General features: G+C 37.8%; 1 protein-coding gene, 1 non-coding gene and 1 pseudogene across 3 annotated transcripts in view; all 3 read right to left on the bottom strand.

Moving 5' to 3' along the window:
• Positions 1 to 17,088, bottom strand: part of Kcnd2 (potassium voltage-gated channel subfamily D member 2) — a 502,666-nt gene that overhangs the window by 117,719 nt on the left and 367,859 nt on the right. The gene's annotated exons all lie outside the window — the stretch shown is intronic.
• On the bottom strand, positions 564 to 670 carry LOC113457932. Its single transcript, XR_003378400.1, has one exon. It is a non-coding gene; the product is annotated as a U6 spliceosomal RNA (small nuclear RNA).
• Positions 2,268 to 3,518, bottom strand: LOC101996542 (annotated as a pseudogene).

Here is a 17,088-nt window from a genome sequence, read left to right as displayed (position 1 = left end):
GGGGGAGAGGAGTGAGAGGAGGGGGAGAAAAATGGGAGGTTGGGAAGAGGCAGAAATTTTTTTCAATAAAAAATAAAAAAAGAGACTTATTCCTTAATAAGAGAAATTCCAAGATGGTGGACTCATTTTATTTATCTCCTTCCTAAATAACAGTGCTGGAACTTTTTATGTCTGATAGATTCACCTCTCAGGTTTTCAAATATATCTCTATCCTGTTTTTGCATTTGCAGTTTTGACCCGAACTTCTCTGAACTTTTGTGTCAGACAGATCAAATGCACATAACATTTCCATTTAGATGCTCAAATGACATCTCAGACTTCTAATTTCCAAAACTAAACTCTTAATGTCCACTCATTCACTTCAATACAGCACCATTATTCCAGGTGCCCAAAATTTAACATCTGAAACCATTCCTGAAATCTCGCCCTCCTATACATACCACTGTCCATCGAACAATTTCCAAAGGTTCCTAACAATTAAGCGGTGATGACTACCCCCAGTCAGCAGGCCCGGCATGAGAGACACAGCACTGGACTATGGCAGCCCCCTTCCGTGCATCTTGCAGCTTTATGTGCATCTCTAAGATTCTATCATTTGATTCTTTTTCAGGCCATGTTAATCTTTTCTGTATCATTCCAATCTTAGTAGATGTGCTGCAGACTTGAGCACTCTCTTTATCAGTCCATAGGCAGGAGATTTATTTAAAATATACGGTTAGTTCATTTCCACCTCACTCTCAAAAGAAGCAAGTGCGGCTCACAAGCTCTGTGCCGTTTGTTTTGTTCACCCGCTCAGTCTCACTCCAACCTGCTCTTGTTCATCTTAGTCCAACAACCAATCTCTTTACCTCTTTTTCACATGCACAAAGAGACATTTTTCTGCCTTAGGCAATTCAACTTCTTTCTTTTTTTTTTTTTTAAATGAAACCTTTTACTGGCTTGTACTTCTACAGAAAAGTTTCTTTAGGCTGTTCTGGAGATGACACCTTAGCCAAGAGTTCTTCCACGAGACCTGTATCACTTTTATACATATCCTGCAGCATTCACCATATCCATCATCCCTTTTCATTTTTATCCCTTGGAAGAATGCAAGTCCCTGGAATCCACGCAAGTGCTTTTTTCACTGTGTCTTCATTTTCACATAGGAACAGTGCCTGACACAAAGTAGGAACATAATAAAAATTTATAGAATTAATTCCGAAAAGCTGCAGGAAGTGTTTGGCATGGAGAACATGGTAAATATGTATTTAATGATGAGAGCTTCCTGGGCGAATATACACATAAATGAGAATACTCATGTGGCGGCTGTATTAGCTCAACTTAAGGAATACATTCCTTGTACAGCTGGTAGAATTCCTGGGAACATTAGGGAAAGAATGTTTTCCCCTAGGGATATAGCTAGCTCTGCTTTCATTAAATTTTTATTCATGACTGAAATGTGCCAAGGGAAATAACACTCTTGGTCCATTCAATTACAAATTGAATATCCCCTCAAATTTTGATTTAGATGGTGAAGCCATCATTAGAGTATTAGTTCCCTTCAAGCTTTCTACACTCTTTATATGCTCACTGGCTACATCCAGAATCTAAAACCCAAATTCTCTGTAATGTTTCCTGAGTGAATGAATGGCTTAGTGAATATGTAAATAAATGATAGTAAGCATCTTACAATGGGATTTCATTGGAGATTTCTTATAAGGACATTTACAGTTGTCTTTCTTTCTTTTTTTTTTGGTTTTTCGAGACAGGGTTTCTCTGTGGCTTTGGAGCCTGTCCTGGCACTAGCTCTGTAGACCAGGCTGGTCTCGAACTCACAGAGATCCACCTGCCTCTGCCTCCCGAGTGCTGGGATTAAAGGCGTGCGCCACCATCGCCCGGCTACAGTTGTCTTGAAAGAATCACAATCAGTTTGCTTCTGTATATGGTAGTGTGTATAGTAATGCATATGCTTCTGTATATGATACTGTAAAAATTCCCATGCTCTGAGGGCTTTGGATTAGAATACCTTTACTGATTCTCAGATTGCACAACGCTCATAATATTTCGTCCACTAAGTATTCGGTATTCTCTAGAACACTGGGAATTCTGGAAAAATTATTTGGCCTTTAGTTTTCTAAACAGCTTTAGTTTTCTGTTCACTGCCCTCAACTCATCACAGACTGAAAAAATCTGTCTAAATTATTCTAAGTTTTGACTTATTTTGAATAATGTGTAAATTGATTGATTTTTGTTTTCATTTTTCGAGGTTTGTAAATTTATTGGAATCGGTGTTTAGAATTGGTGTTTCTTAGATTAAAAATGCTGCTCCACTTTCTCAAAGACATTAATTAATAGAATAAGCTTTGGCTTTTTTTTATTTTTTTAAGGCTTGTTTTATTTTAATGACTGATCCAGCTGAGGTCAAAGGCAGCCCATTATGTACAGACTCAAGGGAAGCTCTATTTCTTGGTCTCTTCCTCCTTGGACAGAGTCTTGATGATCAACTCCTTCTTGTCCTGGAGGCCAAGCTCCTCCCAGTGCTTCCTTGCTTCCTTGGTCTTAGACCTGCGAGCCTCAGCCTGGTCAGCCAGGAGCTTCTTGCAGGCCTTGTCTGCCTTCAGCTTGTGGATGTGCTCCATGAGAATCCGCTTGTTTTTGAAGACATTCCCTTTGACTTTCAGGTAGAGGCTGTGATACACATGGCTGTCAATCTTCTTGGATTCACGGTATCTCCTGAGGTGCCGGCGCAGGATTTGCATTCTTCTCCTCCAGGTCACCGTCTCGGGCATTCGGGTATTGGCAGTACCCTTCCGCTTTCCTATGTCCATATCCCTGCCCTTCCGTCCAGCCAAAGTGTTTTTCCGGCATCGAGCCCAGGAATGGACAGTCACAGGCTTCCGATGATCATCCCATTTTGATCAGCTTCCATATCTGCTGACGGGAGTTGGCATTTGCGATTACATTGGTCTCGTTAGGGGTCCAACCTGACCTCCTCCTCCTCCTCCTCCTCCTCCTCCTTCTTCTTCTTCTTCTTCTTCTTCTTCTTCTTCTTCTTCTTCTTCTTCTTCTTCTTCTTCTTCTTCTTCTTCTTCTTCTTTTTTAAAGATTTATTTATTTATTTATTCTGTATACAATATTCCTTCCATGTATGCTTGCATGCCAAAAGAGGGCATCAGATCTCATAACAGATGGTTGTGAGCCACCATGTGGTTGCTGGGAATTGAACTCTTGTCCTCTGAAAGAGCAGTCAGTGCTCTTAACCACTGAGCCATCTCTCCAGCCCCCCGACCTTCTTTTTACCACGGCACAGGACGCTAGAGGCAAGCCTCTTCTGTAGCCTGAGCATACTCATGGCTGCAGATGGAGCTGCGAAAGCTTTGACATTTTTTGTATGAAATGGTGTTGCCTTACTAATATGCTTCTCTTTATTTACTTAGATTACTTATTTCGAGGTGAACTAATGTCTTACTCTTGGCTTATGTGATCAAAATTGATGGCAAAGGAAATAATTTTACTTTTGTGAATGCATTATTTTTCTCATCAACCTACAATAAATTAATACATTTAATATTTTATATTGCACTTGCCTTTACATATATTTTATAATTATATAATTTAGATATAAATTGCACATTACAAATGTGATAAATAGTTCTTTCATGAAAACCTTGGTTAAATTATTTGTGTCTTTGACATAATCTTCCAATTTGAAATTGGAATATGGACTAAACAATTCACTTTAATTCAATAGAATTGGTAGTTAGGTAGCTTAGAAAGCTGACTGTTGGAAGGATATTGGCAAAAATATGTCAATACACACTGCTCATTCCATTTACTCTTAATTGTGTGTATATGATTTCAGGGCTGAGTACTTGCTATTGGATAACCAATTAGGTGGTTCATCCCAAGGCAAGACTATTTCTCCCACTCTCAATATTTCTTAGTTGCCCGTAGTTATTTTTGGGTTCTGTCTTTCTATTCTTTATTTCCATGACAAGGACAAATGACAACATTTAAGGGGTTGTGGAAATGGTGAATTCAATCTCCAGTCTCACCTAGGATGCTATGGTACAAAGTGCTTACTTGAAGTCATATTGCAATATAATAGCTTTTCGGTGCTTGATGAAAACTGTCGTGTCTATGAATGGGAGTGTGTTAGCCAACTGAAGATGAAATATCTGATGAATTTAAAGGGACCGAGATCGTGTAGAACATAACACAACACCAGAGAAGAGCAGAGAGATCATGTGAAAACAGGTGTGAACTATTCAAGGATTTTTCTTTATAGTGATCTCTTTCATTAGCACAATGTATATTTCAAAGCATATTTATGTCAGCCTCACTTGAACGTCCAAAAAGCAGTAAGATCTGTGTAGGGTAAAAACTACAATCTTTCTTTGGAAATAGGAAGAAAATCCTATAGTGATTTGCCCAAGTCATAATTATTCAGATTTCAGCATTGAATGAAATTGTCTTAATATGAATATACAGAATCCTGTAACATTACATTTCAAATAAATTCAAACTTTCTTTTTTGTCTTTTTTTTAAAATTGAAAATAGACTCTTCTCTTATAGAATACACCCCAAACACAGTTTATCCTCCCTCCACCCCTCCTAGCTCCCTACGACCACACTCTTCCCAGATCTACTACCTCTCCATTTCTTCTTCAGAAAAGAGCAGGCCTCCAAGAAACAACAGCCAAACAGGAGAAAAACATGATACAATAAGAGAAGGCAAAAGCCTTCATATTGAGGCTGAACAAAACAACTCAATAGGAGAGTCTTAAGAACAGGCAAAAGAGCCAGAGATCCATCTGCTACCACTGTTAGGAGTCCCACAAAAACATCAAGCTAACAGCCATAACATAGACCCGTGCAGGTCCCATGCTTGCCACTTCACACTGTGAGCCCATGGAGCACTGCTTAGTGATTTGGTGGGCCCTGTTCTCCTGATGTCTTCCAACCCTCCTGGCTTTACAGTCTTTCATTCCTCGCTTCCTTGGGTTCACTGATCCCCGAGGGGAGGGACCTAATAAAGACCTCCAATTTAGACTCTCTCTGTGCATACTGTCTGACCATGAGTCTCTCCACCCACTCCCCTCTGCTACTGGAGGAAGTCTCACTAGTAAGTGCTTGTAGTGACGTAGGGTATGGAGACTTAACTGGCCATTTGTATCCAGGCAAAGCTTCCAGTGGTGGGTTTCATTTGTTTGAGCTGTTTGTCCCACAGAGGTCACTAAAGAACCCAGGCTGAAGCTAAAACAGAAGGTTGCCCTCCAGAAACTGACAGTGACCCAATTGCTTAGGACCACTTTCACACAGCTCACTGAATATAATGAGTTCAAGCTGGCGTGGGCCTTTACTTATATGAATTGTTGGAACAACTCAAAGGCTTATTGAATACTTTTTAAAAAGGCTATGTTTTCCATAATATTGTGTATAGTATAATGATCAAGGACAGTGTGCTGTCAAAATAAACATTTTCTTGAGCTTTTCATTGTACAGTTTGTATATTGTTTATCTAGAACACCAAGCTGCTCTTACAGTTCAGTTTTGTACATAGAAGCAAAAGTAGATCAGAAAAAAACCTATTTACATATCAATACAAGAGTACTAGAAAAATAATCAAATATTACTGTGATCCACACATTCTCAATAGTGATCTTAATTTTAAAACAAAAGCTGTTAGAACCAAACAGTGTTAATGAAAATAAATTCTTATACAAGCTTTTGGAGGGAGAGGCCTAGCGTATCGGATCAGTTTCAAGGACTTTTTTTTCTGTTTTAAATTCAGTTTCTAAGTTGTTTAAAACCTGATTTAAGAGGATGTCCTTTATGACATTACTGCAAAACTGGGAATAAATTACGAGTTTGTGTGTGTGTATGTGTGTGTGTGTGTTCCACAGCACAGGTGTGGGCGTCATAGGACAACTTTGTGGCGTGGAATCTCTTTCACCACTTTTAGGTCAGTACCATCAGCCAAACTCAAGTAGCTAGGCTTAAGCAACAAGCTTCATTATCTGCTGAGCCATCTCGCTGCCCCAAAATACACATTTTAAACTACTTTTTATAAAATGAGAGACAGTATGATTTTAAACATGTAGGTGAAAACCTATGAGTGGACAATGGTATGGCTAATTTCTGTTATTTTGTAATCTAAAACAAGAACTTCAGATTATCCAAGCTGTTCAGAAGACTTGTTGACCAGCTGCCTGAAAGAGATAGTTTCTGTCCAACTAAGCTTTCTGGCAGTTGTAGAGTGAGCTCCAGAGCTCCAGCTGTTAGGAGCTGTCATTCATCTAGGAATGCAGCTCTCTTTGTTTCATTCTTGCTTTAGTCAGTAAACTCTCAACCATACATATAAGTAACCCCACTAAGTTTACTGATTCACCAAGCTGGACTTGGTGAATATATTTGACTTGGTCTGGTGTCAGTTCCCTGTGTACGATAAGGAATGTTTGTTCATTTCTCCCCAGGAGGAATAATCACACACACACACACACACACACACACACACACACACACACACACACACACACACACACACGATAAGATCCGATTTTTAATTTTCAAAGATAGATTGAGTATTTATGCTGATCTTATTAAGATTTATACAGATTTACAAATTATATGGATTTACTGAACTGTAAAAACCCAAACCAGGAAAGATTCTAATACTTTTCAAGTTTCTCATGTTTTTGCTTGACATATCTGCAGTCCCCCTAAGTTTCTCATAAGAAAGCTATTCTCACACGTTTTCAATTACATTTTACAGTTCATAAAATGGGCCCTGTTTCTGAACCATTGTTTTTTGAGTTTCTCTGATTTCCATCCAGTCTTCTCCACGTGAAAAAAAATTGTTTTCCTACATACATAGCATGATTCAAAGGAGTCACTTCTATCTGCACATGAGTGCCACTCTGTCTTGGCAAAAGAAACGCCTGTGTTCACAGAGCTGGGGCTGATCCGTGACTCACCACATTGCTGAGAGCAAGCAACTGTCAATTGCTCAGCCCTAAGTCACCACTTCAGAGGCCGTGGAAGAAAAGCAGTTGGGAAGAATGTAAGAGGTAAACGATGGTGGAAATGCTCTGAAATGCTGTTGTCTGAATATCATGGCTGCTGTACTCATGAACTGACAGTAGCCATGGTTACCAGCACAAGATTGGGACTGCAAACATTCTATCATGGATGTTCTATGGACTTACTATGCCTCACCTTTCTCTGAGGAACTGCTAGATGTTAATGGCTTCCAGAAGAGATGTGGCCAATGTGCATCTTTTGTATAGCCAGTGGTACATTATTCCTGCTATTAGTGAAATTGCAATACAGACATGCACATGCAAACAGTCATAGTTAAGCTCAATGTGCTATGTTCACATTAAAAAAAAAGTAGATGTGGACTTCATGTATGAGATTATCAAAGAATTAACTAAAATATTTTGAACAAAAGGACAATTACTCGGAGGATTTTGTACTAAAATGTTTTTCCACTTCCATTGTAGGAAAGAGGGGCAGGAAATAAATTGAATTAGTTGACAATGTACATGGAACCCTAAAACCTGCTTATGAAACTTAGGAGATTGTTACTTAACACTTGAATGAAGACTAAATTTTCCTCATAGATGATACAACTGTTGCAAAGCTTGGATATAATCTTAGAGATGAGAAAATGAAAACGGTGAATGCCTGCAATGTCTTCAGTGAGCTCACTCAGTTTTTCATTAATGGAAGTTGCTTGGTTATTTCACTGTTTATTCCTGACATCTACTTTGTTTCATTGGTTCTAAGGGATGGGAATCAATAAACCATTTGATCTTAGACAGCACTTATGAGGGCTACTCAGTTAATTTTATAGCAGCTCTTTATTAGATATTAATGCCACACACCATGGGCCAATTCCTATTCTATTTCCCTCCAGAATGAGTCACAGCATAGGAAACACTGAGTTTAGATACTTTGAGATGTGCCCGTACATTAGTGAGTGAATTTCTTAGCTGTAAATTCATAGGTTTATGCTCAAAAGTTGTGTTAGTTCTTTTTATAATAAAAATCAAAATGGCTTTCCAAAAATGTAATTGTTCCTCTACTATACAGTGCTATATTACATTTGAACACATTTGTTTGTTATTGTCAATAACTAACAGACTGATTTTTTTTTTATATTTCCATCCATCGGTTACCCATACTTTCATTCATTTTGTGTCTAACTGAAATTTTATTAGGTGTGAAAACAATGATACCAAGTGTGGCTTATCTCACTAGAAAATAGAAATGGTAAAGTGTGTGGCTACCTAAAAAGACCGGCGATGTTAAGTTTAGGGAAACCAAAATCCACTAGTGCATAGTCTTGGTTGGAGAATTAAGGCCAAATTTATTTAGAGGTGAAAAACCTACTAATACTTCATTTTCTTGGGGAATGTTCGTTTCTGATTTGACCTTGATAGCAAAGGCAGGGGATATGTACAGATTCCTCACCCATGATGCCAATAGAACTGCAGAGACAGACTAAATACTGGGAAGAAACCAAGAGAAAGTCCTCCTTGAACAATCTTCTACTCTTTGCCACCAACCAATCACAAATGAATATCAAGTATAACTTTACTATAAAAATGCTTACTTCACAGACAGACTCTGATTCAAAACTTTCTATATAGTTATGACCTACTTTTATAGTTCTGTGATTTGGGGCTATATGCAAGGCCAGAGTTCTAGTTCTAGGTTGCTTAGGGAGTCCGAGTATGGATGAAATGAATCCATTAGGTCATTTCTGCAGCAGCTTCTCTTTTGACCAAGGTTGAACTAGTACTGGGAGTGGCCTTTAGTTCCTGCATACGTGTACAAATCTCTCATGTTACTATACTTATATCTGGCAGACCTAACAAAGCAATAGTATTTGAACAACTAGCCTTTTAATACAATTCTGCCATATTGCTAATGTGAAAAGGTTTTTTTTTGTTGTTGTTCACATCTGAGACCTAGTCTAGATATTTAACCAGAATGGCTTTTGACTTACTCATTAGTACAGACAAGCCTGGAAGTTGGAATCTTATTATCTTTCTCTCTTAAGTATCTAATATTATATCTGTAGTACCAGGCCCAGGCCCATCAACATTTTCACTTATTTTTATTCTAACATAAAATTACCAACCATTCATGTACTTTGATCCTGCTCCACTCTAGCTCAAATTCCTCTCTAGAATTGCCTGCTTTCTACATTGACCTTTCACACCTTTCTATCTAGGTCTTCACAACCCACATGAGATCACACAGCAAAGCACCTTCTGCTTAATGTGATCATCCGAAAATTACAGAAAAGAGATTGCTTCCAGAGGAAGAGTTTGCAAAAGCCCACCCAGTATGCAAGAAACTATAGGTTTGATCATTACCACTTTTTAAAGCCCTGCCAGAAAATTTACTATTTTATGCATGCATTTCAAATTGTTTTTAATCAAAAAATATTATTGGATACTACTTCCTACATTTGAGCAAAGTCTTATGTGTGATAGGAACTTTGTTTTCAAAGAAGGCTCGGTCAGAGGAACTGGAAATCTGGTAAAAATGCATGCATTATGTCCCAATCTCTACCTAGATTTATTAACAATTCTTACATTTATTGAAATAACATATGGTACCCTGGTGTAGGAGGTCCTTCTTTCTATGTGTTTCTTGTATTGGTTAATGAATAAAGAAAATGCCTTGGCCTGATAGGGGCAGAACTTAGGTAGGTGGAGAAGATGGAACTGAATTCTAGGAGGAAGAATGCAGAGTCAGGAGAGCCGCCATGGAGCCACCAGAGTCAGACATGCTGAATATTTCCTGGTAAGCCACTGCTACATGGCAATACACAGATTAATAGAAATTGGTTAAACCGAGATGTAACAGTTAGCTAATAAGAAGATGGAGCTGATGGGCCAAGCAGTGTTTTAATGAATACATTTTCTGTGTGGTTATTTTGGGGCTAAGCTAGCTGGGTGGCCAGGAGAACAAGTGGGCGCTCCTCCAACAACTGGTGCCCAACATGCTCATACTAGTTTTTTTTTAAAAAATAAAGTTAGAAAACAGATAAAATAAAAATAAAGTAGAATCATATTACAGTGACAAAATCCTTAGCGATCATAGCTGGCAAAGCCCTGTGTTAATCATAATGGATATTTTCAGACAACTTACTAATCAATAGCCGAAGGTTAAATAATCAAGGCAGAAGGAAAGATTTCCAATGGGGTATAAACAAACACTTCAGTGTGTCTGTGTGGGTTGCTGAAAGTAAAAACAATTGCAACCACATACAATAGAAATGAATATAGTGAAGGACCATGAAAAATAATAAATGCTTTTTTTACAAAGTACCCATTTGGTCTAGTCCTACACACTAAAACTGCCTTGTTTCCCATATTCATGTTTGCCCTTCTATGTTGTTACTAGCCTTGCCAGAGAACATTTAAGAAGTTGAAAACAAAAGATTTCAGTATTAGTCAACCGACATCCAGATTAGGTCTCAAACTCTTGTTTCCTTGATGTTTAAGTTTTTACATTACTTTATTCAATCTTAAAATTTATGCCTGCATCATGTATGACCTTTTCTATTCAATGGGTTGTAGTTCTCCCAAGCATTAAAAAAGAGTCGCATATCTTCATGTCTACATTATGCTTCTACTGAATAACTTTGATGCAAAGAATCATTTTTGAAAATAATAACTCTCTAAAGATAAATAATTTAACAAGGAGGTTTAGTTTAGCAAAAGTTATCTAAACATAAAGGAAGAGTGTTAAGTGTGCAGAGGTAGAGAATCTTGGGAATACACTGTATATGTTATCACAGAGTATATAAAAAAAGGAATGCTTGTGTGCAGGTATGATTTTATGAGGCAATGAAGATTATATGGTTAGGACATTGGTTTGAGAGTCCATTGATTTTGCTTTAAACTTTTGAATGATAAATGTTATTATTTTACCAATTTTGTCTGTTTATTTAATCACAGAAAATTTGAGTGGTATATTAAAATTTTATATATTTACATAATTTACCTAATCCTACAAGGACTTTGAGTAAAAATTTCCATTCACTACTCCAATAAGGTTAAAAGAATAATTTTCCTATGTGTTTTGATGTAGCATCAGGTTCTCTTTCCTAAAAAAAGAGCTCTATAAAATGAAATATATTAGTCTTCATGCATTGTTGAACTTTGAAATTGATGTTTTAATAATTAAAACTTTCTGGTTGAGAGGTTTAACACACGTTTCTCTATTTTAACGTAAACTCGGATATATTAGTTACGGGATGGTTAAAATCCAATATAACATGGTAATAAACCATTTGGTTGAACACGATTATTTATTTTTCAGTAAGTAGACTTTTCCTTTTGCTCATAATGAAGGACAATCTATTCAGTGTGCTGCCAGCCTTTCTGTCTTATCTTGGCCAAGTCATAATGAATAAATTAAAAAATAAGCCTCTAAGAAACAAGAACATTTTCATTCAAATGTACCCTTTCATTTTTTTTATATATAGTTGAATGCCATTTTTTCTCAGAAGTATGATGGGTAGCTGGCTTCTTTCAAAGGCTGAATGAAAGGAGAGCACTCGCTCTGGGCACTGCTCGACTGCCTTCATCAGTCAACAGCTGCAGTAAAGTGAGACACTGAAGTATGCTCCTTTCATCTTGTTTTCTTCCTGCGCTCACGGTATTCTCTATTTTTTTCTTTTTCTACAGTCCCAGAATGCATTCTTCTATTATCAACTGTCTACAGGATTTCAATTACTTGTACTTCCTGAAAAACAAACTTACCTACTTTACTTAACATCGTTATCATTCTATTTATAGATATCTTGTCAAAATGAACAGCTCTTTAACTGAAATAAAAACCTTAAGGACAAGACCTTTGTACTGTTAATTTTGCTTAATCCCTTTCCAAAGTTAAAACATTTACTACATCATTCAGAATTTTTTGTGCTATATCTGGGAGATCCTGGAATAAGTAGGTAGGTACATTATCCCAAGTGTTCTATGCTAAGTACAGTGTCCAAATAAGTGCTAATATCTTAGAAATAACATTTCTGGGTTGCAGATATGACTTAGTTGATCAAGTTCTTGCCAGACAAGCATGAGGACTTAACTACTGATCCTTAGAATCCATGGGAAAGTCTGCAGTCCCAGTGGGGGAGAGAGAAGGGAAGGGAGGGAGGGGAGGGAAGGGATCTGCTGGACAGTCAGGAAACAGCAAGCTCCAGTTCAGTTTCCAAAAATGGGTGATTGGTGTAGGAGGCCCTTCTCTATTTGTGTTGTTTTCATTGATTATTAAAGAAACTGCCAAGCTTGGTGGTGGTGGCGCACGCCTTTAATCCCAGCACTCGGGAGGCAGAGGCAGGCGGATCTTTGTGAGTTCGAGACCAGCCTGGTCTACAAGAGCTAGTTCCAGGATAGGCTCCAAAACCACAGAGAAACCCTGTCTAGAAGAAAAAAAGAAAGAAAGAAACTGCCTTGGCCTAGTTGATAGGGTGGAACTCAGGTAGGCGGGGAAGACAGAACAGAATTCTGGGAAGAAGAAAGCAGAGACAGGCAGACGCCATGGTCCTCCTGCCTGAGACAGACACTGGTTAGACTCATGCTGGTAAGCCACAGTCAAGTGGCAACACAAATTAATGGAGATGGGTTAAACCAATATGGGGGAGTTAGCCCGTAAGAGACTAGAGATAATGGGCCAGGCAGTGATTTAATTAATACAATTTCTGTGGGATTATTTCAGGGGTTAAGCTAGCCAGGTGGCCGGGATGAAAAGCAGGCCTGCTCCCTCCATCAACAGGTGATTGAGGGAGACATCCAACATTGGCTTCTTCTTTCCTTAGGTAGTACTTTAGTCACTACCCCACGTTTGCACACCAGGGTGTTTACTTCATGTGTGTCATCTCACCTATTTGGATACACACATTATGATCTAGTATAGTAATAACTTTTGTTATCAGTGAAAACATTTACTCTAGGCTTTAAGATCTGTTTTTTTCCCAATAACTCAGTAGCATTGTACTGATTAATTTTTTCTTAGTTTCTCAAAGAAATGTACGGTCTTTTGTTTTGAATTTCATCAATTGACTATTCCATATGCAAACAGTGTGCTCTGCTGCTGGGTGCCAGCCCTGCAGTGGTCAGGTCCTAGAGATAGATGGTGTGGGAAGGATGAGCCAGACATGATGGTTAAGAGAATCTTGCAGCCTGACTAACTAGCAGTCAGAATGCTTCTTTATTTATGAAGAATTTAATAAACAGAGATAGATACATGGTTTCCCTAAACATAGAACATATAATTTTTGTTTTTGAACATGTGTTTAGCATTTTCTCTTACAAATGTGGGTTCATGAATTCAGTCACCATCGTAAACTGTGATAGAATAGAGTGATCATTTACAATCATTTTCCCTCAAGTTTCATCATCATTGATAAACACTTATCTTTTATAGTCATTTTTACTCATCAACCCCATAACCCATTTTTTTTTAGAATCTAGAGACATATGACATGCCAGCACACGCAGAATGCCATGTCCCAAGCAGCATATCATTAACTCTTAATGGTGAGAGTGTCCAAGAAAAATCCATAGGCCATAGCTGCTTCAGTTATTATTGAATTTCTGTCACAATATGATGGTTTATATTTTATATCTTTAAAGAATGTGTCTATATGTCTAATTCCGGCATTCTTTTGTTCCTTGGTTATATGACATCACAGTGGCTCTGCATAAGCTAATTTTCTAAAAAAGGGAGGAGTCATCCTTTTTATCATCGTATCACATAATTCTTGGCCCATTCATGTAAATTTCTGTGTGGGGCAGAGGTAACTTCAGTTAAACTAACTTTGTTGCTGTCTCTGCCACATAATTACCTGAGTGTATAGTGGGAAGAGGCTTGAAATCTGACTTGCAGCCAACTCCTCTAGCCCACCAAATCTTGTTCACACTTTTCAAGTTGATTTTGCTTTGATTATCTTGTTCCTGAGTGAGCACAGGGGCAGATGTTTTAAGACAATGTCATAGCCTCATAAGTAGACTTCTGGCTTCTTAACGTGTGTTACAGACTCCATGGCATAAGGAAGACCTTAAGTAGGTAAGGATATCTCCTTAAAAGCATGGTATGCTTAGAACATTCCTGAGGGAGTTTGGAAGCAGTACTCTTGGGAGGAGGCACAAATGATTCGTGAGGAAATTTCCATCAATCCAATGTCCTTAAATTCTACAAATTAAAAGCCCCCCCCCCCATGCAGAGATCAAAACCAAAAGTTTCACGGTGGCCCTCATGTGGCTCAGCTTTGCTGAATCTTTGTCAAGCAGCTGTGCTGGCTTTATGACTTCTGCCACCCCCATCGGATATGGCTGCAGCGCTGGATATACAAGAGTGAACAGGATAACCGTGGTTTCTGCACGTATCATTCATTCCCTGTGGACTCTAAATTACGTTCTGAGACTAGATATTACAGATAGTGGGTGAATGGAAGCAAGAGAGGTACTTTTAAGATTAAAAGCATCAGTTACATGTTTTGTAGTTAGAATTCCGGATTTTATATTGAGAAAACAGAAGCATTTAGCTTAGACACTCATAACACGAAGTTTAACATAGTATTTAAATGAAATCACTTTTTCTTATGTCTGTAGTTATAAAATCATCCTAAGGAATATTATGTTATTCGTGAGAAAACATGAATTTTAAAAGTAGGCCCCGTACTTGCCTCAAGTAAGTGAATAAGCCTTGTGAATAAAGAAACCACTTCCATATCTTTTTTTCAAGAACAAATCCTTCTTAGCCTCTTTTCTATAGACACTCTGAAGTATGGACAATACAAATATTTTCTTTATATTGCAGTTTTCAAGTTCATAATTCGATGCTTAGTTTTCAAAAAATTATAAGCCAAAAATAGTCAGGACAATATGTAAAATAAAATTAAAGCTTTCAGACTTCAAAGCCAATACTCTTTAAAGGACCACATCATGGGGCTATATTCTTCCTGTTTAGTGTCTGTTGCTATTGTTACAAATTCTATTTCTTATTTCTCAATTATGTTTTCTGAATTGGCTCCCGCCAAGCATTCTGTTATATGGGTGTTTGTTCTTCTGCTGTTCTAAACACTGCACAAACTCTAAGAACAATTACGTCTTGAAGTTGATTACGGACAACCAACTTCCTAGAACATGCAGTTTCTCAGACAGAACGATAGATGCTAGTAAAGCAAAGGGTACCCTTATAGCTTCACTTTTTATTGGGCTAATGAGCCATTAGCCTACACTTGAGGTACCGAAATTCCCAGCATTCCTCGGGAGAATAAGAAAGAATTGCCAGCTGCTAGATTTATCCCTAAATTCTTGAATGTTGTATGTCAGGACATGAAATGGAGTTATTTTATTTATGTGCTTACTAAATTCACATGTTCTTCTATAACATGTTGCAATGCTGCTGAATAAAGTAAATTTTCACTAAATTAAGCTGAACCTTGGTGGGTCTCTCCTAGTTCAATACATCAAGCTATTCATGATGCAATTAAAGAAAATATACAACAAGAAAATAAGAGTTTGCATTATTTTTCTAAAATAATTTATTATCTTTGCCTGTTAAACAATGCTAGTCTTGTAAACATACCAAATGTTAATGTGAATATAACTTCAAATCTTTTATATTAAAAAGAGGGAATATAAATAGAAAGGCTGTCATTCATTTTAGTGACTCAATAAGAAACTGTGAAGAGACATAATTTAAGGCAGACAGGTCAATGGTGTGTACCATAGAGAGTTAATTTAAGATAGACAATTAGGAAAATGGTATGTATCATTGGGAGTTTATATGGTACACCTATTCACAGCAGATTGTTATCTTTCCTCGAAAAGTCATTGTATATATAATTAGATAGAAAGCATCGTGCACTCAGGTACAAAATTATGCTTACAGGAAAATCATTTTCCTTATGGCTGACTCACATTTTGATTCTGGCTTCAAGTAAAGAAAGTAGATAAGCTGGCTAGCGGCATCACAGCAAAGACCTGGGGCATACATTTATTACAATTTCACCGTAAGGCCTCATGCTGTGACAGTCTAGCACTGAACTGCTCTCTTGGATGTCATCCAGAAGAAGGCAATTACAAGAAGCACCGTACTTTTCCTGCTTCATGTATAACATACTTTTAGGTCATAGCCTAAGAAACCTTGCGTTACAGGTCATCTATGAGCACACCTGGGATTCAATGCATAATATGGCATTTGCATTATTTCTGAAGCTGGTATGGAATAATTAATGTGATTACTGGGTAATTTCCAATTTTTATGGTTATAACCACCAAGGATTAGTTTTATGTGTATATATAATTTTTCTTGGATATTTCAAACAAACAAACCAAACCCAAAACAACAACGATAAAAGCCCAAGCAAACAGAGTTTAGGTAAAAATAGCAAGGGTGGAGAATAAAGAAAGCTTTGTAAATAACGAGCAGAGAAGGGCTAAAAGGTGGTTTGACACTACAGCATGGAAGATACTTGAGTGTGACCTGACGTAATACATGCCAGACACATGATAACTGAACATATACAGAAGCACATGCACACACACACACACACGCACACACACACACACACACACACACACACACACACACACATACACATCTTGCAACACATACATGTGAAACAAAGCATTCTGTAATTTTTACCTTTGGGTAGCCAAATAAATGAGATGCTAAACATACTCCACACGCTATTCGATTTTGTTCATTAAAATATTAATCATCCACTACAAAGGAAGATATCATATCATTAAGGGGTCCTAGTATGTAGCTGCAAAAAAGTTACCACTGTTAAAGTGTGGCTCTTTTGCTTTTAAGTATGTATTCGTAATTTTAATTATGAGTGTGCACACATCTCTGTGTGGGTACAGGCACGTTTCTGCTGAGGCCAGAAGACTGTGTCAGGTACCTTGGGGCTGGAAGTTGCAAGTGGTTGTTTCATACTAGCTTCAAAACCCCAACAGTGGGTGTACCCCTCGCGGTCCTGAGACAATGGGGATGTTCTATTGGGAACTCACCAAGGCCAGCTGCCCTGGGTCTGAAAAAGCATGGGATAAAACCGGACTCGCTGA

The sequence above is a fragment of the Microtus ochrogaster genome, linkage group LG10 (assembly GCF_000317375.1).
Source record: "Microtus ochrogaster isolate Prairie Vole_2 linkage group LG10, MicOch1.0, whole genome shotgun sequence".
Lineage (NCBI taxonomy): Eukaryota > Metazoa > Chordata > Mammalia > Rodentia > Cricetidae > Microtus > Microtus ochrogaster.
This window is presented reverse-complemented; position numbering and strand designations above follow the sequence as displayed.